Source organism: Argopecten irradians, chromosome 6 (assembly GCF_041381155.1).
Source record: "Argopecten irradians isolate NY chromosome 6, Ai_NY, whole genome shotgun sequence".
NCBI classification, from domain to species: Eukaryota; Metazoa; Mollusca; class Bivalvia; order Pectinida; family Pectinidae; genus Argopecten; species Argopecten irradians.
In genome coordinates, this window is record NC_091139.1 from 38,218,063 (window position 1) to 38,243,914 (window position 25,852).

The 25,852-nt window shown below is 36.4% G+C and overlaps 1 pseudogene; it reads right to left on the reverse strand.

Moving 5' to 3' along the window:
* Positions 1-6,909: 6,909 nt before the first annotated feature.
* Positions 6,910-12,455, reverse strand: LOC138326359 (uncharacterized; annotated as a pseudogene).
* Positions 12,456-25,852: the final 13,397 nt, after the last annotated feature.

Here is a 25,852-nt window from a genome sequence, read left to right on the forward strand (position 1 = left end):
CTATCTGTTTCTCTTATGCAATAAAAAAAAATTCCAAGAAAACTACTGGCAATAGTTTTCTTGGATTTTTTTTATTACATAAATGAAGCAAAGAGCAGGAAATACATTGCTTGTATTAGTGTGATTTCTGATTACTAAATATACAGCATGCATATTGGTTTTTATGTTAATTACCATAGTTAAAACTTAACCAGAAAAGCCAAAATTTGTTTAAGCGTGATCACATTTTAGCCTACGAATTCCAAGACGCTTCCTGTAGTCTTGCATCAACCATGCCACGTACCGATACAATGTGACAACTATTCTTTAGGTTTCTTTAATTTTCTGGACATTCATTTTTTATCTTCAAATTTATCCTAAAATGTTAGTGAACGATTCACGTACTACAGCAGAGGAAGATTTAAACAAAAAGCTAAATTTAAATTACCTTCTAACTACCAACCATCCGCGTATTGAATGCCTACTTGGTGATAGATGTCGTGATGGCATCCCTTAAGATAGCCCTATTTTGTGTCCCGAAGTAAATGCCGTTAGAGTATTGATATGCGCACTCCTTGTACTGATCACTACTCTCCAGAGAGTGATGTATGAACCGGTAGGTTTCATGGCTTCCCCGCCACTGATTTATAGCCTGCTATTGTACCGAGTAATTTCTGGAGCATGTGACATTGGGATATTATGGTAGATATAAATACGACCTTCTTGTCTACTCCAGGATAAATATCGCCATCACACAGTGACATGAGGAGTAATAATAATGTGCTTTCGTTTATCTGCTGATTGAAATTAAGTAATGATGTCGTGTAGTGATACGCTCCTTTTACTGATACAGGAATCAATTTGGAAGGATGCACAATTTCACATGAACGTTAGGCGAACGCTCGTCAAGATGTGTCACAGAACCCAAACCTTCAGCGTATATTGATGATTAGGCTGTCATCAGGTTCTTCTATAAATCATTCTCTCTTCGATGTAAAGTTACGAGAGCCTCCTTACAATATCTATGTCACCAAAACGTCAAGAAGAGAAAAGGTCACTCAAACTTCACATAATTTAGATTGACAATTTGAGTACTGCTATAGTAACATGCTCATGTCACCTAATCGATCTAGGTTAAAAAACACACCATCAATATCAAAGCTTCTTGAACCTTGATATGTATGTACTGCATGAATTCACGACTGTATTTGGCTCACCAGAATTCAAACAAACACAGCTTCATTATTGTTTCTTAAGGAAATTCCGTCACTTTTTATATGAAAGTATTGCAGAATAAAGGGAAAATCGAAGTTCACTTCAAAGATGTGTTCCAGTGGACAATTTAAAGTAAATAAATATTGCTGGAGTCTGTTCTTCCTAAATAGGCTACCTTACCAATTCTGAAGTGTATAACACGTTTGAGTCCTTAAAAGTTCCAGAATGTAATATATTAATATCGTGAAAAGTAAAGTAACCATGACACATGTTAAAACCAAGGGCACTGATCCGCACACCACTAGCAAGTCAAACGTATTCTCAAAACGTGAATGACATTAATTAGGACATCGTGTAATCCATTCATTGGATGATATAAGTACTATATTGATCTTACTCAAAACACAACCAAAGAAAGTAAAGGTCATTTGCATTTCTTAGCGTTTTATGGAAACCATATTTACATTCTATTTCTTTGTTTAATGATTCGCTTTTAAATTGGAACGTTAAGGGTCCTTTAATGTACTATGAATATGTAATTTTAGAAATTTTAATCCGTTTGATCTTCGAAACAATGCCTCAATTATCTGCAGACCGATGCCATTATCTTAGACAATTATTTACTCAAGCAGACCATCAAATGGAAATGTATTGTTTACTATTGTTACTGTTGGATAGTGTCAGGGCTTGTTGGTGGCTTCAGTGAGCCATATATGTAGGCACTACCACAAATATCGCGTGATACAAGAAACTAACATCATTGTCTGATCAAATGAACATGGCGCCAAACAAAAACGTAACCCAGTATGTTAAAACATTACACAGCAAAATAATTACAACTATTCATCAATTGTCGCAACCTTAAAACTGGTATCTTCACGACAAACGGACGGCGGTTATATCACATAAAGACAACCCTTTAGATAGCTGGTCCAAGCGAGAAGGTTAGGGAAAGCGATGGAACCGCAAGGTCTATAGAAAAAACATCTCTACAACAGTAAATCTTATTTATTGCTCAATTTTTAGATATCTCTGTTAGTCTGGATATAATGCCTTCGATGTTTCTTCTTATATCTTTCAATATACTGATAGTTGTTTGGGGAAATCCCGATGAAGATAACATTGCGTGATCCTTGTGATATGGCAATAAGAATTTGAAAACGTTGTTTCAATATTGGTAAAATTGACATAACGACCTGGCAAGGGAATAAAAGAAAAATAAAGTCTATATATATAGTTGACCGTGCCTTAATACGATTCTGTGAGATAACAGGTGATGGGTATTAGTTGTGAATTTTATATTCCAATAAGTGTTTCGAACTTAGAAAGATATGTCTCCATCTCTGGATTGGTAAAGAGAAACCCACATACGGATTGTACATACAAATAAAAGTACAATATTCAATTTTGCTTGTTACGAGCATTTGCATTGGCTTAAAAATTTTCTTTATCAGCCCATAAAGGAAAAAATGGCGTCGCCGTTTGTAACGTTGCTTCTGATTGGCTGAGATGATGGCGTAATGATTTCATAGACAAAAGAGTCCCAAAATGAATTTTGAATATTAGAGAGATTGTCTCTAGTAAATTGAATTACAAGGATTAACTCTCATCATAAACCGCTTCGCGGTTTATTTAGAGTACACTCAGATTTTTGTGTTATATCGCCATAACATAAAAAATCTATTCAAATAAATCCTTTAGTAACGCGATGCTATAAACTGTTTTATTATAACCAACTTGACGGTTTCTAACTTGTGCTTATAAACGTGGTGAATACAGAACCGCAAAGCAAATAAATAGCATACAGTATTCAAAATAAAATTAAAATAATGATATTTTAACAGAAAAAAACTTCATTTTCGGATCATAAAAATGTTTCATCCTGTAGTTTTTATATCAATATTTATTGTCTTTGTGGTAATTGCATCCCAACACATTATTTCATGTGTTATTTCAAAGTTGGAAGTTGGTTATTTCCTGCTTTTTATATGTTAATGAGCGGATGTTCAGCTGTTCTGTCACCTGGACAATGCTTTCCATAAGACAACATGTTCTGAGAAATGCTTCTTTTACTAAACCACTTTAAACCTTGAATGGTAGCCTAATCTTCCCCGTCGCCATGTTTAGGGATTCTAATGGCAGTGCTGTTGTCCCGTTGTCCGTGATTGTCTGGCAGGAAATTTCAGTAAATTTGTTTCACAGACAAACAAAATCATTAAACCATTCGGTTAACATTCAAATAACCTAATCATTATTTCGGTTTTATACGAAATGGCATCACTAAATTTCCATGTTACGCTGAATACCGCCTTCGCGCAGACGTTTTTTGACAGAAACATTACTTTATCTGAGGTTTATGTGTTACCTGGCAGTTACCATGGCAACATTGCCCATGTATAAATCGACAAGTTTGACACCCAGACCAAGAAACTAGCGGTCACTTCTATACACAACCAGGACAAAACTCACATTGACATCTTCAGTACAGCATAAAGGGCTTTTTCTAAGCAGCCAACGACTGAGCATGTCAAACTTCTCATAATACGTCACCAACAAGGATATAGACTATTATAATGTAAGATCCCAAATAAGTTGGGAAGAGTACATAACTATCAAAGGTTTTCACCACATTGAAACTCAAACCTAGGCTATGGTCGTTTTGAAAAAGAGCTGTTTGGACTAGGTTATTTTACATATGTTGCACCTTTGTACATTTTACAAAAAGGAAGAAAAAGTGGAACAAATATAATTCATTTGTTTTATCTTAATAGCAATAGGAATGATTAAAGAACACAATAATTTCTCTCTACGAAAGTAGAACTACCCGGAGAAACACTACCTACGTATTTTATCGTAATTAGGTGGCGGCACCTATCATGTATGAGCCTCTAAATCGCAACCTTTGAAGGTAGGAAGTAGAAATGTTAACGAAGAAATTTAAAGTTGTATTTCTTGTAATTTTCACCATCACAATTCACAAACTCTCATAAAACATGCAATGTGTGGATGCTTATATATGATGGTTCAGATCCATGAAAACACCAAACTACTATCGACATAGCATCACGTGACCGACATCGACGATATCCGTATAGATCAGAACCTCCCGAGCCGTATCACGTGGTCAATATCGGCAATACCCGTAAAGATCTGAATAGATCGGGACAATTCGGATACTTTCGAGCTATTCTAAACGTGTACACGTTAAAAATCAATATATTAATTTAATTGTTTGATAACTCTGCTCATACGAACGAAAACTCGGTAAATATCGAAATTTTAAAACTTAGAGAGGCGATGTAAATTATGTAGAACACTCTAATTTTTCTATGCCAAAAATACAACAAATCACAGATCATACAACTTTAAAATATTAGTCGCTTTAGCCAGCGCGGTATCTTGGCTTTATAGTGATATAAGACCTATAAACAGTGTATTGACACAAATTCCATACATGATAATAATATGTCCTACTAGTGTTATCCGATCAGAGCCGACGGTTCTTCAGACACCTTAATTCCCTGTTCCTACACGGACATTTTATATGTGAGTACGTAAAGGCGATTTTGATACGTATCACTGTCGTTCAGGAACGGCAATGAAAACAAGATCGTCGGCCTCAAAGTGGTGCTGGACAGCTTAACAAGACACGGTGGCCATTATCTCCACTCCGATACCACGAGAGTATTGGTCACGTCTAGAACTCCAAACCATGCTTGATGTGGTGGAATGGCTTCTGACCTTGCCTATCACTAAGATCTTGACGAGGAGGATGGCGGACCTAGAAATAAGCTAAATGGCTTATGTGCAGCTTCTCCAATGTTCTACATAAGTGTCGGCGTCGATTTGTTATGAAACCTTAGATCTCACGACGTGGGGACTTTATTGTGTTGATGCCGAAAGATGTTGTTACAAACAAGTGTTTCTCGATTTCCCTAACGTAAAATAGACCTGTAACAGTGTTAAACCACGAACGTACGATCAATAAACACGAACTCATTATTGGTAATTATCTAAAGAAATCTAAAGAACAATTAGGATATAAACAACAAAAACAATGCTTTATATGTAAACAGGAAATCCTACACTCTTAAAATATGTTCAGACAAAACCAACACCGATATGAATTATGCTTGGAGGCTTCCAACAGGAGAATCATAGCATTTTGAAACATCGCTTTTGCCATTAGTGTGCATCATGTTTAATATGCGTGATGGAAGTGACAAGTTATGGTGAAAGACGGTGATCAGGTTTGACATGATTGCGTGCTTAACTAACCTTTGCACTTGAACCTTTCAATGTCCGTATCCATACCGCAAACCAACAATTGCCAATAAGGCTGTCATGGAGCAGTTGTAAAAAATAATTCACGAACGGTTTCCTTATATTTTTTCCGGCAAATTTGGCAGTGCAAAAATGTTCTATACCGGCCAAAAGGACGCACTATTAATTTTCGCATCCATTGTCTGGCAAAAGTACCCTTGACCTCTGAACTTTTCGTTTTGTAAGCTATTTATCATATTGAAGTTACTGCTGTGTGAGGGCATTTAAACGTTAAAAAGGTTTAAACAAAGGTACAATGTGCTGTTGTGCAAAGAAACTATTAGTCAACATTATAAGTGTGACGTTTCTAAATGGGTTCGTCACTTATAGAAAATGATATTGGTTAGTGACTAGTCTACAGAAGCAAATATATACTGATATGACTACTATTTGGTAACGTAAAACATTACATAAATTCCGAGCGATTAACAATGGACATAACTTCATATATAAGTATATATACAGTGGTCTGCCTGACCATCGAAACCTGGTCTTAAGGATTGGGTATATAACAAATAATCTATATTCACTGACTATCCTATAGTCGTCAACCACCCCGTGGTCACTGACCGTATCACTGACTACCGTGTAGTCGATTACTACCCTGTAGTTACTGGCCTAGTCGCCAACTATCGCTAGCCGGTGACTCTCGACAACAGTTGTCGCTGACTACCTTGTAGTCGCTGACTACCTATGTAGTCGCTAACCACGCTGTGGTTATAGGCCTATAGTCACTGTCCTGTGACTCCCGAAAACTACGTTGTCGCCGACTACCTATGTAGTCGCTAACAACCTTGTGGTTATAGGCCTATAGTCACTGTCCTGTGACTCCCGACAACTACGTTGTCGCCGACTACCTTGTAGTCGCTGACTACCTATGTAGTCGCTAACCACGCTGTGGTTACTACTGCCGACTATACTGTGTATACGTAGTCATTGACCTATCACAGGTCACAAGCCGCTGCCAAACACTCTATCAAATGGAATACCGTAATATCCTATACCTGCTATTCTCCGATCTTCTCAGATTGAGTGTTGATCCCAGACTGAAATTCGTCTCTCAGCGCGGGCTTTTATACCCTCGGATTTTGTCAATCCGGGTCTCATAAACGCTTTTTTTCGCTAGTGTAAACTTGACTAGCCAAGCGTGTAATACACCGAGACAACAAACAGGAAACCCGGACGCACACATGTTGTAAACAAATATTTGGCGATGCCTGATCGGTATGTGTTATTATTATTCATTACTTTACCCACGCCTTCGAGGTTGAAGCTTCCACGCTTCTTAATCATCAAAACTGAATTACAAGAATCATAGAAAACACACAAGTAACGAACCATCAATATTTTTTTATATAAAATAAAATGAATGTTTTCCTCACCTATATGAGTCTATTCACGGCTATCACCAAAGGTCTTGAAGTAGAAGAATGTCTCATCTACGGTAGTTTGCTTTACACGTTTATCAGCCTCGTGGTAGTGATAAGTTGTAGTGACAGTTCTCTTAGTGGCGTTTAAAGTCGTGTCCGTCTTGACACCTACACTGACAAAACGACGGGTCACTGTTTGAGTGTGTCGTTTGTTAGGTTGTTCAAGAGTTACAGGTTTGGAGATAACATGGCGTAGATCTGAAGCGCGTAACTTCTTGCTCGTTGCAATGTTTTGCTCCATGGCCGCTCTTTTCTGGTTAAAAGGCAACGTAGGTTTAGTGGACTTCCGAATGACTCTTCCAAGCAACGAATCATCATTAGGTTCTTGATCATTGCACGTTCCTTCTGCCGAGGTGGATGCTCCTTCTTCAGAGTGGAACACATGGTCACTAGATTCCATTTCTGATTCCTCTGACAGTAATGGCCCCGGATCCTGGTTTTGCCAGTCTTCTGGTGATGAGACATCAGAATCGTTATCCGAGTCACTATCATTACTGCTGCTGATGCTTAAGGCTTCGTCGCCTTTCCCGTCGAGCTGGCTGGACACTTGTCCTCCTTCAGGCTGACTATTCTTTTTTTTTTTTTGTATTTTTTTATTTTTTGTCAAGCAATACATCAGTTTTACATTAATCACATATTCATGAATTATTGATATAGTTATCTTCCATGCACATCTTTCACTCTGCCATTCTTTCATTCATCATTATAATTTCATTGTTTGATTTTTTTATAGAGAGAGGGGAGGGAGAAAAAAATAAAATAAAAAAGAACAAAGAATTGGGAAGGAAAGAAGGGATAATGGGATGAACTAGAAACGAGAGATCGTGAAGAATAATATTTAAATGTAGATATATTCTTATATGAAGAATAATGAATCAACTAAATGAAAAAAACGATAAAAAAAAGTAAAGAAAGAAAAAGAAAGAAAGAAGGGGGAAAAAGAAAAAAAAAGAAGGAGGCAAGAAGTTAGATAGTCATTCTATATTTGATAGTTACAATTGAATTAAAAATTACTGCTCAACATCCTGAGCAAGCATGACACATGTATGTATGACAACAAATAAATATATATTCTATTTTAATAAAAGATATGTGCAACTGTCAGGGATTTGTGAGTTCTATTAGCTTTATCCCTTTTTTCCAATCTTTGATAAATTTTTAAAAAGTTTTTTCTCCTTTTTTATAAGCTATATATCTTTGAACATAATAATAATCTTTAATACAGTTTAAAAAAGCCATCACATTTAAAGAACCATGTAAACATCTTGTTTTATAAATATAGTGTTTGATAAAAAGAACAATTTCATTATCGATTCTTTGATATATTCCGTTATGATTAAATTTTCCGAAAAGCATAGTTTCTTTATTAATTGCAAATGGTATAAACAGAATATCTAAAAGACTTTCAAAGTTAGCTAAAAAATCCTGAACTTCAGAGCATTCCCAAAATAGATGAGTGATTGTCTCCCTTTCTAAAGCACAAAACAAACAATAAGGATTATTAGAGAGACCAATTTTACAAAGATAAGTGTTAGTTGTTAGTATATAATGGGAGATTCGGAACTGAAGCCACTGAAGTTTAGTATTATTGGTAGAGATGAAGGGTATATTATATATATCTTTCCATGTTTCTTGATCGTAGTCAAAAGAGGTTCCCCATTTAGCTTGACCAGTTATTACAGTATTGTTTTTGACAAGTGCTCTATAAAAATCTTGGACTCACAAATGTTTTTCAGTATAATTTCAAGACTAAAAGGAATAATTGGATAAAATAGTATTTCATTTGGTAAATTTACATTCTTCAGATACTGTTTAATGCTGGATATCAGTCCATTATATTGAAGATAATTACTTACTACACCATAACTGTTACAAAATTCATCATATGTAAGGAATGAACATGGAGAAACACACTTTTTAACAGGTCTTGTATAATTGAAATTCCCTTTCTAAACCATAATTGGTAGAAAATCGTTTTATTTCCAACAGTAATGTTTTTATTGTACCAAATTGGTGTCTTAAGAACAGAGTGTTTTTCCGCTTCTAATTGATTATCCTTTATTCTTAGTTTGAACCATGCTGTAAATACATCCTTCCAAAAATCATTCTTACAATTAGATAAAATTTTATTCAGATATTCACTTCCACAGTTTGCCAGATAAAGAAAGTTTACTTTAGTTTTTAGAATCATTTGCCATTTACCATTTGATCTAAAAATTCTTCTTATCCACCCTATCTTTAACGAGTCTATAAACGATGAAAGATGAATCATTTTCAAACCCCCATCTATATAATTCTGGATAACTACATCTCGCTTAACTTTATCTGAGTTGCTATTCCAAAGAAAATTAAAAAGAACTGTGTTAAGATGTTTTACAAAATTTTCATCTGGATTTGGAAGTGAAATAAAAAGATGATTTAACTGAGAAATTAAGAGAGATTTTATGATACACACTCTACCAATAGGAGATATTTTCCTTTTGTTCCATGTTTGTATTAAATTTTTTAGTTTACATAATTTTTTATCAAAGTTCATTTTTGGTATTTTATGAAGATCAACATGAAAGTCAATACCAAGAAGTGTAAATTTAGTAACTCCCCATTGTAAGTTCAAGCTCGGAATAAGTGTATCATTACTATACTTTTTTACTGCCTATCCAAATAACTTGTGATTTTCCTATATTTATTTTAAGTCCTGAAATTTTGGCATAAATATTTAATTCTGTAACAGCTGCCTTCAAAGAGTTTTCAGATCCATCAAGTATTAGAGAAGTGTCATCAGCATATTGAGAATTTAAAATACTACAATTTTCTATATTTATACCAACTATGTTTCTGTTATTTCTAATACGAATAGCTAAGACTTCCGCACAGATGATAAAAATATAAGGAGCGATTGGATCGCCTTGACGACAACCGCGCATACTATTAAAAAATGAAGACAAATTACCTCCTTGATTAATTGCAGAGCTAGCATTATGATGTAAAACTTTTATCCAATTTCTTAAACTATTTCCAAAATTTAAGTATTTCAGAGTTTTATCAATAAATTTCCAGGAAACGGAGTCAAAAGCTTTTTCGAAATCAATTATTAACAACATTCCAGGGATATCATATTCCTCAGTGTATTGCATAATGTCATAAATTAATCTTGTATTTTCTCCTAAATATCGTCCAGAAATAAAACCTGTCTGGTCTGAATTTAAAATTTTACCCAAAATATTTTTAATCCTGTTAGCTATTGTCCCAGAAGCTATTTTATATACAATGTTTAATAAAGAAATTGGACGCCAGTTTTTTAATAAAGTATTTTGATTTGTTTGGCTTTGGAATACAGGTGATAATGCCCTGACGTTGTGTGATTGAAAGTTGACCATTTAAGTACCCATAATTAATAGAACGAACAACGAAAAACCTCAATTTACTCCAAAAACATTTGAAAAACTCTGAAGTGTATCCATCCGATCCCGGACTTTTATTATTTTTCATATTTTTAAGAGTTGTGATGCTTCTTCAAACGTTATTAGACCCTCCATACTCAAAGATTCTGTATTATTTAATTTTGGAACTTCACAACCTTCTAAAAATTCTTCTAAATCTACTTCCTCAATGTTCTTGTCAACAGAGTATAATTGTTCATAAAAGGATTTAACTTCACTAAGAATTTCATCTTGATTAGTGATAAACTCTCCATTTTCTTTCTCAAGTTTTGGAATAATTTTTGATACATAATTTCTACTTTCTAGATTTAAAAAATATTGTGTAGGCTTTTCCCCTTCCTCTATCCATAAAGCTTTTGACCGAATTACACTACCTTTAAGTTTTTCTAACCGAATCTCTTCTAATTCCTTCTTTTTTCTATTCAATTCATCTAGATCTATATCAACAGTAGTTTGATTTTCAAGTTTACTAATATCTTCTTTCAGATTGTTTTCTCTTAAATTCTTTTGTTTCTTTTTAAAAGATGAATATGATATTGTTCTTCCTCTTATTTCCATTAAAAGTGTCTCAAGAAAGAGTTGATCATTTATTATAAATTGTAGGCTGCTATCCTGTATATTATCAATAGAGTCAAGATTATATATTGGCAGACAGTACTGTGCTTTTACAGATTTAATTGTATTATTTACCAGGTTCAAATATTCTTGATCATTTAATAATGAGTTGTTAAATTTCCAAAGCCCTTTACCTTTTTTGAAGTCATAAAATTTTAAAACAATATTTGGAAAAGAATGATCAGACCTATATCCTGCATCAATATTTGCTTCAGAAACACTTGACAATATATTTCGAGAAACAAGAAAAAAATCTAATCTTGATTGTTTTACAGGTGAATGTTTTCGCCATGTATAACGTTTCAAATTTGTATGCTGTTCCCTAAAAACATCTACCATATCTAAATTTTCTATTAAATTTAAAACTTTCTCTCTAGCCTTTGGATTATTGATTTTTTATAGCTTTTGTCATAGTCCAGCTCAGGATCAATAACTAAGTTAAAATCACCACAGATTATATATTTACGTATCATTATTAAAGTCAAGGATAGTATCTTCCACTCTTGTAAAAAAATCAGGACAATCGGAGTTTGGACCATAAATATTGATTAATGTTATATTTTTACCTTCAATTTCCAAGTCTAATGCTAAAAAATTACCAGACGAGTCTATCTTTTCCTTTTTGATCCTGCAATCAAAATTATTGTTAATTAGTACAGCAACACCCCGTGAGTTAGATTTAAAAGAATTGAAATGACAGTTATAACCCCATTCATTACGTATTAGTATTTCTTTTTCTTTGGTAAAATGAGTGTCTTTAATGCAGTATATATTATAACTTTTGTCTCTTAAATATGCAAAGACATCTTTACGCTTGAACTTATCCGACAGACCCTGACAGTTTGCTGATAGTATCTTGACACTCTCAACTAATTATGAAACCAAAGTTACAAAACATGTCATCATGCTTGCTTCTAATAGCTGGTTGCAGTAGGCATACTGAATAAATCACGTAGAGAAGGTACTGTGGAACACGGTAAATAAAAATAGATTTCCAACGTGCGTTATTGTTGCAACAATTCCAATTTCTTAAGTATAACTTGCCATCCAGAAAAACAGAGTAGGAAAGAAGAGAACAGAAAAGGGGTAGATAGGATACAATAAAAAACATATACATGGTAGGCCTAGTTCGGTCACTACTCTTCCACACCGTGCTCGCTTACTTTACTGTTGTGTCTTTGTCATATTGGCGCATTAACTGAAACATATATTTGTATTCAAATCAAACGCACCAGTGACGAAGGCTGACTATTCTTGTCGTCTGACTTCTGGTGCCTTTTCTCATGGCGTGTTAGGTATATTTGCTTTGACGTTGTAAAATTGCAGTGGCTGCAGGAGAAGGGATTCTTTTCCACATTTTCCAAACCACAAAGCACCAAGTGCTCCTTAAGCTCATCAGTTCCGGTTTACACATTGGGCAGGCCTTCATTGGAGTTGTTTTAGTGTTTACCATCCTGAAAGTACAGAACACTTTGATTAGAGGGAATATATATCAGTAATATCACATATTACTTTCGGCAATAATTATTCATATCATTCTGGAAATTGTATAACATTTTAGAACAGAATATAATCAGAGTGTTTGGCAGGTGCTTTCCTATGCCTATGATTGTTTTTTTACCCTTCAGACATTCTTCCTCACACTTCAACTCAGTCTCACATTCAGGTATAAGGGTAGAGGAACTCTCCTCAAATGAATTGTTCTCATTCTCTCCAATTACGTCTCGCTTGCTCTCGAAACAACACTCATTCACCTGTGTCTGCTGCTCTTTAACTTTTGCAAAATCTTCAGTCTTTTCATTTCGTAACTGCTGGGTTTTCTTTGGTTTCCTGCGGTCCACATGAATGACTTGCATCTTTCCCTTGCGTCCACAACGTACGCGATAAGTCACGTCAGTGAGTTTTGATATCACTCGGAATGGACCTTTCCAGCGGCAGCCAAGCTTCGGGCTTTGCCCTGGCTTGACATTAGGGAAGAAAACAAAGACATCATCACCAGCTTTGAACCGTTGCCATGAAAGTTTCTGGTCAAGCAGCTTTTTCTGTCGCAACATCTGACCTTTCACATTTCCTCTGACCAACTGATATGCATCTTCCATCTTCTCCTGTAGTTCCCAGGCCCACGTGTTCTGTGGCAAGGCTTTCAAGTTCCGTGGCATGGAGTATTGTAGATCAAGTGGAGTAGATGTCTCTCTTCCAAGCATCATAAAATTTTGTGAATGGGAGGTAGTCTCATGTTCGGTTGACCGATATGCCATCATGACATAAGGTAAGTGTTTATCCTAGTCAGTGTGTTGCTATTTCACAAAGGCCCTTAACATGGTGACCAATGTCTTATTGAATCTCTCGACCATACCGTCCGACTGAGGGTGGTAGGGAGTGGTACGGGCTTTTCAATCTGCAATATGCGACACATTTCTTGAAATAAAGCACTCTCGAACTGAGATCCTTGATCTAAATGGATTATGCTTGGGACTCCGAATCGACGAACAATTTCTTCCACTAGTATGCGTGCTACGGTCTCAGCGCTCATATCTCGCATAAGGAAACTCTCTGTCCACTTAGTGTAATAGTCTGAGATGACCAAGATGTGCCTGTTGCCATCATCAGTTTCAGGTAGCTCGCACAGAATGTCCACGGCTATACGCTCCATGGGATAGGCAGACTCTGTCACCTGCATAGGTGCTTTCTTTGTCTTTGTCATGTTCTTGCTTTTAGCGCACAGTGTTCAACCTGTGACATATCGATTGACATCATATTGCATTCCAGGCCAGTAAAACTGTTGGCGGATCTTCGCAAGGGTCTTCCTTATTCCTAGATGGGCAGCTGTTCTGTTGTCATGGGCATGGTTAACAACTGTGCGACGCTCGTCTCTAGGTATGATAACCTGAACCATGTTTTCTGTGTCTTCCTCACTAACAGGTTATCTTGGATGGACAGTGTTTCGAACTGTGACCACAAAGATTTGACTGTTTTGTTTCTGCGACCAATGGACTTGTAATCAGGCTTCTCCTCTTGCCGTACCCAGCCGATAACTAATTCCAGGTCATCATCTTCTTTTTGTTTTTCGCTCAAGGTCTTCTCCTGTATCTCTTTGTCCTCCGACTTACAGGGATCTTGACTTTTCATTTCTTTGGCTGCGCATGACGATGTTATGTCGTCAGCCTTCTGTTCCCAGTCCGGGTCATATTTACACTGGCGACATGGAATCCTGCTCAGGCCATCTGCATTTTGATGTTGCTTTCCTGGTCGATGGACGATGTGCATATCATAAGAGCTTAACACTTGCAACCATCTGGCTATTTGCCCCTCTAGGTCTATGAAATTCAGCAACCACTTAAGCGAGCTATGGTCTGTTCTGACAGTGAATTTTCTGCCATACAGATAATGCCTGAAGTATTTTGTGAAGTTAACAACTGCCAGTAACTCCTTGCGAGTAACACAGTACTTCCTCTTGGTCAATGTACGACCTGCAAATGCTATTGGCCTCTCCACACCATCTACTATCTGTGATAGTGCAGCCTCGATTGCTTCATGACTCGCATCTGTGTCGAGTATGAACTCCTTACTAAAATCGGGATGAGCTGAAGTCTTTGTGCTAGTTAGCTCTTTCTTCAGAGTGTCAAATGCTGTTTGGCACTGTCAGTTTCTCTGTCAGTTTGTGTAGATTTTTTGCAATTGCAGAGAAGTCCCTGAAAAATATTCGGTAGTAACTACAGAATCCTAAGAATAATCGGAACTGCTTAACGTTGACGGGCACCGGCCACTCTGCCACTTTCTTCACTTTATCAGGGTCAGTGGGGATACCTTCCTCCGAGACCTTGTGGTCTAGGAAAATTACTTCCTTAGGAAGCAGACAACATTTGCGTGCTTTAAGCTTTAACCCCGCTTCTTGGAGTCGATTGAATACTTGTCTGAGATTCTCGACCATTACTTCAAATGTCTTTCTGGTCACAATAACGTCGTCCAGGTATATCAAGCAAGTCTGCCACTGTAAACCTGCTAACACTGTCTCCATCAGTCTCTCGAGAATGTTGCAGGAGCTGATGCTAGACCAAATGGCATGACCGTAAATTCGTATAGCCCTGTCCTTGTTGCAAAAGAAGTTTTCTGCCGATCTTCAGGTGCCAACTCAACTTGCCAATATCCATAGTTAAGGTCCAATGTTGAGAACCATGAGCAACCTGACATCTGATCAAGAGCGTCGTCGATTCTTGGAAGTGGATACGCATCAGGAATGCTGACAGCATTCAGCTGTCTATAGTCCACACAAAATCGTAAGCTTCCGTCCTTCTTTTTCACTAGGACATTGCCAGAGTTCCAGGGACTGGATGACGTCTGAATAATTCCCCGATCAAGCATGTCTTTGACCTGCCTATCAACCTCAGGACCGAGGTTACCCGGAACTCTTCTGACTGGCTGTTTTATTGGTCTAGCGCCCCCTGTGTTAATCTTATGTTGGGTTACACCTGTTCTACCCAGTTCGTCGTCAGTAACAGCAAATAGTGCCTGGTTTGCAATCAGCAACTCGTATGCAGCATTGTACTGCTCTTCTGTAAGATTGGGCTGGGAGGTGTTGGGGGACATATCATCCAATGTGTGATTAGTCCCAGGGTAAAAATGTCAGCCCTCAGTCCGACTGTCCGAACACAAAAAACACAGACATCCCCACAGGGAGTTGAGCACATAAATACATCTGCACACATATACACAAAATGGAACTCACATAGTGTTATTGAAAAACGTTTTTGATAATATAAAATTATTAATATAACCTTGCTAGTTTTTTTTTTTTACTACGATAAGTTGCCACATTTAACATATTCACTGTTTTATCATTTTTATCATTGATTCTACTATTTCTCTCCTGTGACATGTTCATGAATTATGTTAATTGTATTTTCATCATAAATTTAAGAGTTTCCTTAATGTTTATATACATATACTATTTTTCTATTTCACACAAATACACTTTTTACATATTTTTACCTAATGGGAAGTTTTATCTTACGTGAATAATTCACGGAAGAAATATATGTCTTAGTAACTTTCCATTTATTATGTTAGGGGCAGAGTAGTGATGTGATTAAACACACACGTTAATTTGTGGTTGCTCTGATCCTGCATATAACGTAATACGTACATAAATTATATTTTTTTTATATACATAACAATTTTTCATACGACATAATACACATTATGATTATGTTATTTATTTCAGTTAAAAAAATGTAAGGAAAAAAAGTAACTCATAAACTATATATGTATGCTATACCTTTGTTATGTTTTCATATCGTTTGCACATATTCAATATCTGTGCTTGTGGCTTTGCAACATAAAGAAATAAACATTGATTAATAAGTAATAATTATCCAATAAGTGTTTGCATATTTGAAAATTGTTATAAGTATAAAATGTTTTACCTGAAGATAACCGTAGATAAAAGACAACTATATTGTTACATTTTACATACGGTTATATTAATTTTAACGCTTGAAAGCGCAGTTTACATGTTTATTTTTATACTAATTCACAACAACAGTTAATATAGGCCAATAGAACACTACAAGTTCATGGATAGTTTTTTTTTAATTGGCTTTTAACACATTATAATATGTATTCCTTTTGGTTATTTTTTCTCTCTACCAGTTGAAATACAAACTAATTATTAGTTAAAGTGTTACATGACAGGTCCCATTATCTCTATGACAAATAAACAATCATAATACAACTCTATATATGATACGTATAAAATTATTTAGTGATTAATTTATTATCTATTATTCTTCAAAAATAGTTTTTCTATATTCTTCTGGTGTATGTCATGGTATTATTAGTAATATATTTTGTGATTGGTACAATTATTTGCAAAGAAAATCGGATTGACTTGTTTGTGTATGCCGTATCATTTAGTCATCAGAGTTCCATTTCTACATACCTGGTATCTTCATCGAAGAAAGTGTATTTTTTTCAACAATACACTAAGATATATCTTCAACGAGGAAACCTTTTTTTCTACATCAATACCAACACATCAAACGTATTTAACCATCTTCTGGATAGTCCCCCTGAAGTGATTCCTCACCAGTTTTTATCGTAACTAGGACTATGCCAGGCTATGTCAGAGTACAGAGATTGTGACGTGTTATTTCACGCACATTTTATATTATATATCTCTGTACTCGAAGACATGAACATCACCACACCACGTCAACACATCCAACATTCAATCACTTACAGACTCAACGGATTGGAAATAACCTGATGCATTCTAATGCCAGGGAGAAATGTTTTAATATTTTCATCTCCGAAGAGGATCCACGATCAAAACTCAACTTATATTTAACATTTTTAAATGGAACTCTGACATTCATTATATATATATTTCTCAGCCTTTTTGTGCGAGATTTCATCGTTGATTTCAAGATGGTTGTACATCGTTTTCAACACTCATTAACTTTCATAACGTGACGGCATATGATAAACATTGATAATCTGCGTTAGACTCATTTTTAAAGTTGTTTTTATATGTTGACAAACCATGCATAGATTGTCAAATTCTCCCAGTACTCGACCATGGGTGCTGGGCCATACTTTGCCATGCGGAATAAAGTACTGAAACCACAACTCAGCATTTGACTTATACCCAACTTTACAACAACAACACACCACACCAGCTTTAAAGAGGACATACAAAACTGCCCTTTCCTTTGACCTTTATTTTTTCACCACTGGCTGTTAATACCTCTTGGCGTACTTGACTCAGTTGGGGTTTCGCTGAATCCGGAACTTGATCAAAGACACGCTCTGATATTATGGTGACTGTCGCCCCCGTATCAACCAAAATATTGACTTTTGTTCCGTGCAGTTCGGCAGCTATATACATGCCTGCCTCTTGCACTGCAGTTGAGGACCCTATACCAGCTCTCAGCTTCTTCCGTCTGACTGGCCTTCTGTTGACTTCTTCTCGCAGCGAAGGTTAGTGACTAGTCCACAGAAGCAAATATATACTGATATGACTACTATTTGGTAGCGTAAAACATAACATAAATTCCGAGCGATTAACAATGGACATAACTTCATATATAAGTATATATACAGTGGTCTGCCTGACCATCGACACCTGGTCTTAATGATTGGGTATATAACAAACAATCTATATTCACTGACTATCCTATAGTCGTCAACCACCCCGTGGTCACTGACCGTGTCACTGACTACCGTGTAGTCGTTAACCACCCTGTGGTTAGTGGCCTAGTCGCCGACTATCGCTAGCCGGTGACTCTCGACAACAGTTGTCGCTGACTACCTTGTAGTCGCTGACTACCTATGCAGTCGCTAACCACCTTGTGGTTGTAGGCCTATAGTCACTGTCCTGTGACTCCCGACAACTACGTTGTCACCGACTACCTTGTAGTCGCTGACTACCTATGTAGTCGCTAACCACGCTGTGGTTACTACTGCCGACTATACTGTGCACAGGGACTTGTAACGTAGGTTGTGAGAAAGTCTGCTGTGTATACATGTGTACTATATACTATATAAAAGGACAAGGGAACCAACGACTCGCTTGGAAGAGGTACACCTGCCTCTACAAAAGTCGCCCGTATTCCGTCAAACATGGATAAATATATACATATTTAATACCAATATATTCTTAAATAAATACACAACTTCAAACACGAAATAATATATTAACATACCTTTATTTCACTATGAACGTGGAAAATGCAGTCAGATATCACCGATGTCGTTTTGCCTGTCCAGTAAAATCTAGGTCAAAAGCACTCATATTCCCTTGTAACAAATTTTGTATGCATTCATTTCACTTTCTGGTGATATTTTCCCATTGCAAATACAAATAAGCTATCTCTGATAACTCTTTCATTAATCCAATCCAACAGCTAAGCGACGAATCACACTTTTTTATCAAGCACTCGACTCTTGTTCGTATAATCCGCCATATTGTAATTGATGATGGGTACCTTTTTCGTGTACCCGCCCTTACCCGATACTGCATTGTAATTCTGTACTCAGACTCTGTATAAATTAAGTTTCACGGTTAAGGTTCTTAGAAGAACCTTTATTTGAGATGCATGTATCATTATTTGAAGAATCTAACTTAAGTGAAAACTCTAATGTTGTACTTGACCTTTACCACATTGATATTGTAGCTTTTAGTGTACAGACACCGGGTATATGGTGTTTCCAGTCCGGGTCTGGGTATGGGGTACACAATATCCACACAAACGGGTTTAACCTAGATTTCAGTGGACATGCAAAACGACATCGGTGATATCTGACTGCATTTTCCACGTTCATAGTGAAATAAAGGTATGTTAATATATTATTTCGTGTTTGAAGTTGTGTTTTCCATGTCGAAAATTTATTTAAGAATATATTGGTATTAAATATGTACATATTTATCCATGTTTGACGGAATACGGGCGACTTTTGTAGAGGCAGGTGTACCTCTTCCAAGCGAGTCGTTGGTTCCCTTGTCCTTTTATATAGTATATAGTACACATGTATACACAGCAGACTTTCTCACAACCTACGTTACAAGTCCCTGTGATACTGTGTATACGTAGTCATTGACCTACCACAGGTCACGAGCCGCTGCCAGACACTCTATCAATGGGAATACCGTAATAGCCTATACCTGCTATTCTCCAACTTCCCAGATTGAGTGTTGATCCCAGACTGAAATTCGTCTCTCAGCGCGGGCTTTTATACCCTCTGATTTTGTCAATCCGTGTCTCATAAACGCTTTTTTCGCTAGTGTAAACTTGACTCGCCAAGCGTGTAATACACCGAGACAAAAAACAGGAAACCCGAACGCACACATGTTGTAAACAAATATACGGCGAAGCCTGATCGGTATGTGTTTATTATTATTCATTACATAAGTACTAACGGCTGAAGGTTAATGTCATTACCATATGTGTGAATGTAATTGATTATGTAGTCAAAAAACCGAAATTACTATATATAAACTTAGTGATTTGCATTTTTGTCACCACAACTACTATAGGTAAACATTGACTTTATAGCGAAGTAGCCATAGTTACGCTATGTACAATGCTTTTAATACGGCCAAACTTATATAGAATTCAGTTGAAAGTTTGTTAACGTAGTTACTCAAACAAGTACAGGAGATAAAAAAAATACCTCTAAAATTTAGTTACTACAGTACCCCATTCATTATTACAGAAATCCCTCAGCAATACGTGTTATATACACACAGTGACGATATGGTGATAACTTCTAGTCTATGAGTTTGTTTACATTTATCTATGGCTATGACATTAACTGTAGCGCCGATGACAACTCTATGAATCTTCCCTGTGTTGTGCTCCCAATGGCTGTGTAAAGATGTCTATCAAAAATGTTCAGTCATATAAGTTACATATCGGGTAAATCTCAACTGCCAATCAAATCTCTCCATCAAAATATGGGTAGTACACCATCACAGACCTTAAACCGAGGAAGGATTGATATTATTGACGGCAGTCAGTTGTGGACACCAAACACCAAGTGTGACACCAGAGGTCTGGCAATGAGATAGTGATAGGTTTGCGGAAATAATAGAAATGATTCACAGTAGGTTTATCGACACGTCTGCTTCTACCGCGTAGTCTTTTAATTAAAATGGCGGTTTCTTGAAGTAGCGAAGGAGCTTTTTTGAAAGAGTGTGAGGTACGAGACATTTTTATGTATGGTGTTAGCCTTCATCATCACGAAAAAAACACGGAATGATATAAGCCATCGGACTATCACAAAACGTGCGTGATCCGGAAGTACAATTGGAAACAGCGATCTTCATGTTTTAAGTTTTCAGATCGCAGGCATTTGCTGACTAAAAACAGAATCTGCAGCATGTCTTGGTAATAATATAATATGGCCTCAGTGAATATTACCAAGACATCTATAATAAAATCTTTATTAAAACAAAAATGCGTGCGCCTGTGGTCAGATATTCTATTCTTGATCATTCTTCAAGGAACATTTATCATGTACTGGCAGTAAGACTGTGGTTTTCCCAATGTACTCTGCCTTTTTCTACCATTTAAACCTGAAATTATAAAACAAACATTTGTAATAAAATGGTAGTAAGGGTGTGGTTGTTTTCGTGTTATCTGACTTTTTCCGCCATCTTAACTCGATATATTCCATTAAATGACAATAACTGTTAGTAGAACCGAAAACACAAACAAACATGAGAGAGCTATCGAATCAGCTTAATTTTAAAACCCATATTACAGCTTGGTACCAGCATATTTCTACCCGCAATGCAGTGAAGTTGTTAGAATCCTTGTGTAATTTTCTTAATTACACAAGAGTTCATTACTACCACTAATCAAGGCGAGAAGAATTCACTGCAGACCTGATGTACTTAATGACACCACGTGTGTACTAATATAGCTTGTAAGTATATTACTATAAATAGCCCGTGCACGCGATCTGGTGCCAAATTAATGAAGGGGAGACGGATAAGACAAAGTCTGTCTGTTGGTCTACGACCATCACCAAGGTCCCCATGTACACAGAATCAATCTCTCTGGCCTGATATATTCGTTGGTACCGACAAAAAACTTACAGACCCATGATCTCGGCAATTCACGCGGTATCACGCGCTCCTCCTCATTTCGCGAGATTTAAGTATAACATAAAAACGTTACGTGATTAAAGCTCGCCTACTCATGGCCTTTGTTTCAAAGAGCTCTAAAATAGTTCCCATAGATGTTCTAGGAAAGTCGTATCTCCCCAAAACCAATTTCAAACACCTCATCACTTTTGCGGACAGATGACATCTTTGCAATGAACGACGAGGCGTGTACACGCAATAATGACAATGCCAATGGGAACACGCGCGCCATTTGGGTTCCAACACTTTTTTGCATATTGGCCAGCTGCATTTTGAAATGAATTTAATAGATTTGTCCCGGGGTGGGCGAGTAGGCGATTTGTCGGCAGAGATCGCCTCAATCACTCTTGTCCACCTTACACCCAAGGCCAAAATGTCCTGTGTTTATGTGTAGACTGATATTGTTTTACTAATGATAGTGATATATTTTATAGTTTAGCATTATAGGAGTTAAGTGTCGCATAAATCTTATTTAGACTGGATGTAAGGGGTGAGTAAATATTTTATAAATTCTATAATATTTGTACCTTTTACATGTGGCACTAAATTAAAATTATTTGATTGATTCACTCATTGTTCGCTGATCGCAGCCATCGGTTGCTGTTAGTGACGAAGGCGATGTGTAGGCGTTCATGTTGTCGACTGATATGCCTATCTATGTTCTATATAGAACTTACCTCTTATGTACAATTGATCTATCACTTGTTTAGTTGTTCAATCAATTGCAATCACTTTAACCTAACGGCTAATGCTTAAATAAAACGTTGGAGACATTTTGTAGCCAGCTGTCTTCTTCTTTCGGATTAATTTATTTAATAAATGAATAAACGAATGAGTAAAAAGGTTTAAGTATCTGGTAAATCAAATTAATAGATAAATAAATGTTTGCAGGAAATTAAAGCAGTCGATGAAAAACGATTAGATATAAACATATGTTTTTTATCGTATAAACAGCTGGTTAATTGTTACATGTCCACTACCCTTAGTCCGGTGGTAGTGTTCTCCATATATCTGTTTGGTCGTTTAGTTTCTTACCATCAGTGATGTGATCTGCAGTAATGGATCAATGGTATGGTGACGTCTTTACGCCTGCATCTATATCTTTTGTACAAAATTTACCACATAAGTAGTTTTCAGATTTCATCTAACTTTATTTCTGTGAATACGTGTAAGTTTATAACATACTTTACAGCTAAAGCTCTTCATATCAGAACATAAATTAATTGTTCTCTGTGTATGGTTGCATGTGCATGTTTGTATATAAATTGTAGTTTAGTTTGTGTTGGTAGAGTTGGTTGTTGGATGTCATAGACACTAAACCCAGTAATCCCTTGTGGAGTGTATCTGACTTCGTTGTACCGTCATATAGGCGGGTGCTCCGAAAACTAAATGGAGGAATTTACGTTGTTACATACATACATACATGGCTCATATTTAAAGAATTTTCTTCTTTTTTTATCTTAATTTATGTTGATTCATCCAATAATGTTCAGGATTAAAAGCATTCTAAATATATGTTTGGATTTCAAATACGCTAATACCACAAGCATACTTGTACAATATAAAACTCTGACAATGCACTTTTGTGCATACTGTTGTCAAACAATTGATTTTGTCTTTCGTCGAATGTACATGTTTGTGGCTAAATACGGGCCAATATAGATTTAATTTGTTTTGCCTTTAAAACGTCAGGTCGAGAAAATTTTAAAGCTTTCCATCAATGAAACATTCAAAAAGTAGATTTAAGTTTTTTTTTCAGTTTATCAACAACAAAACTAATACAAATTGTAATAAACAATTGAATGGTAACTCATGTTGTAAATTGTTGTTTGTTTGTTTCTTTCATTATAGGAATTAGATTACTAAGCCAGAGAAACTAAACCAAAAACACTTGGCAGGCATTGATGTCAGCATGCTACATGCCTTTTTATTAGGTCTCTAGGCATTCTGGAGCTTCACAATAAGTCATTTGATGATTTAAGGTTTTTTTGGTCCCTGTGACCTTGAATAAAGGTAAAGGAATGTAATGTTACCAATCAGACAAGACTATACTACCAAATTAAGAAACCGTTTAAGATCAGATTGACACGAAAACAAGGTTATCGTTAAAATAATATTACCGAAAAAATAATTTCACTGCTCAGAAATATGTTTTGATGGAATTGCTGCCCATGTTTCAGTAAAATATTACTATTTAGTAGGTAAGTGCTGCACATACCACAGCCAGCATTGACACACACAACGAATGGGAATATCGGGTGTTGGAACCAAACCTCCCACACCCTAAATACCACTGTCAGCTGATCGGACATATTATTAGATGAAATCAAACCAATCCTATTACAAATTTAAGTCCACAACGGCCTTTAATTCCACAATAATTCACATTGTATCTTAAACGCTTCCTTCTCTTTGAACAATGAGCGTGGTCCTGTAATTTATGGAATGCACGATATCATGATGTCGTGATCTTTCGCCTACAACAAACATAACCGACATTTTTTACCATCAGACGCTCTCTGGGGACCATTACAATGGACATTTCAAAATCTATCTAATTGATGCAGACGTCCCGAGCTGCCAAGCAGTCCAACAAGGAGACGATGTATTAGGCCCTCGAGGGACACACACTTCCTCCGTGGTGACACTGGCCACTAAACCCTTTTAGGTCACGTTTGGCCCGTGACCTTTGGGAATACGTCATTGGTCAACTTCTTCTTTTCTCATTATGTTATATTGGTGCTTAACTTCTAAAATATTCACATGTTTGTCCATTCATAATAGAGCTATAACTGGTCTAGGTTGCGGGCTTGCTGATTGACTCAATCAAGGATTGGTGTGTGGGAAGTCAACGTAAAGAGGAGATTATCAATTATCGATACTAATTATCCAAAAGATTAAATATTGGAATATATTTACGTTCTTATATAAGCTATCTGATATAAGTTAAACATCAACAATTATTTTGTCACTTTGCAATTTTCAAGATTAAATTCATATGCGTATTTGATACATTTGAAAATATGGACGAATTATAAACATAGACATTTAAAGTTTGTTTCCACTTCAGGGAGACATATCAGTACTAGTCCTGATTTCAATTGTCATTGGCTCTACATAGTTTATCAATAGTTTTCATTTGTTCCAATCAATTGAAAGACTGCACATAATCTCTTTTCGCTTAGCGCATTGTCGCACTGTCTTTATTGGCATGGCGCACTCTTCGCGTGACGGATCGCCAATACGACTTGGCCGAAATTACCCACCATATACTACTGCTATGGTTTATATATTATATAGTGATGAAATCGCCATCAGACAAAATACAGAGCATCGTTTTTGCTCATTTTGCTTCAGCTTCAATCAGATTTAAGTTAAAATAACGTTTACTTTTAATAGTAAAATGATACATTTTTGTACATATTCTATTGTTAAGTTGTTTAATCTGTTCTAAGTAGCGGGTTCGTTTGCTTTACCATTGTCTGTATCCACTCTAAGTTGCGATTCAATAGTACAATTGTTTTATTAGTCTCGTTCAACCACACTCTTGTGATTACGCATGCTATGCGAAAGCTGTATTAAGCGTCTGGTCGAACGAGATTAATCGGTTATGAGCGCCACCCAGCGGAGATAATTGGTACTAAGGAATAATCTAATCTAGTGCTTTTTACTTCAACATATGTTAGATGATACTGTGGTTTTGTGGAATTTTTTGACAATTCACCGAAACGAATTGTGTTATTTGTTCTATACGACGCTTCTAATCCAGCCCCTTCCCAACACCCCTGTCAAATTACTTGATGGGATCGATGGCCCCCGGTAACCCCTGCCCCGAACCGCTCGCGAGGACAGTTATATATTTATATTGGATTGATCAGCGCCGTCTAGACGCCCGATGGAAGGTCGATAACTTCACATCATTAACGTGCTAATGACCAGGCTTCATTTAAGTAGACTTAACTCTGCCTCCGCTTGCCTACATTGATCAAGGAACAAAGCACTAAAAGACAAGCACCGTTGTCATAAATCAATACAAACAATATTGTGGAAATTTTCATTATTTCTGGATTGCATATATTATTGTGTAATCGAGTTTAAACAAGGAGATAATCAAACTATAGGCTAGATGTGCGTAGGTAGAGGGTATGTAGTGACTTAAAAACTGTTCATTTCTGGTATCATTATGTTCGGATCCTTGATGT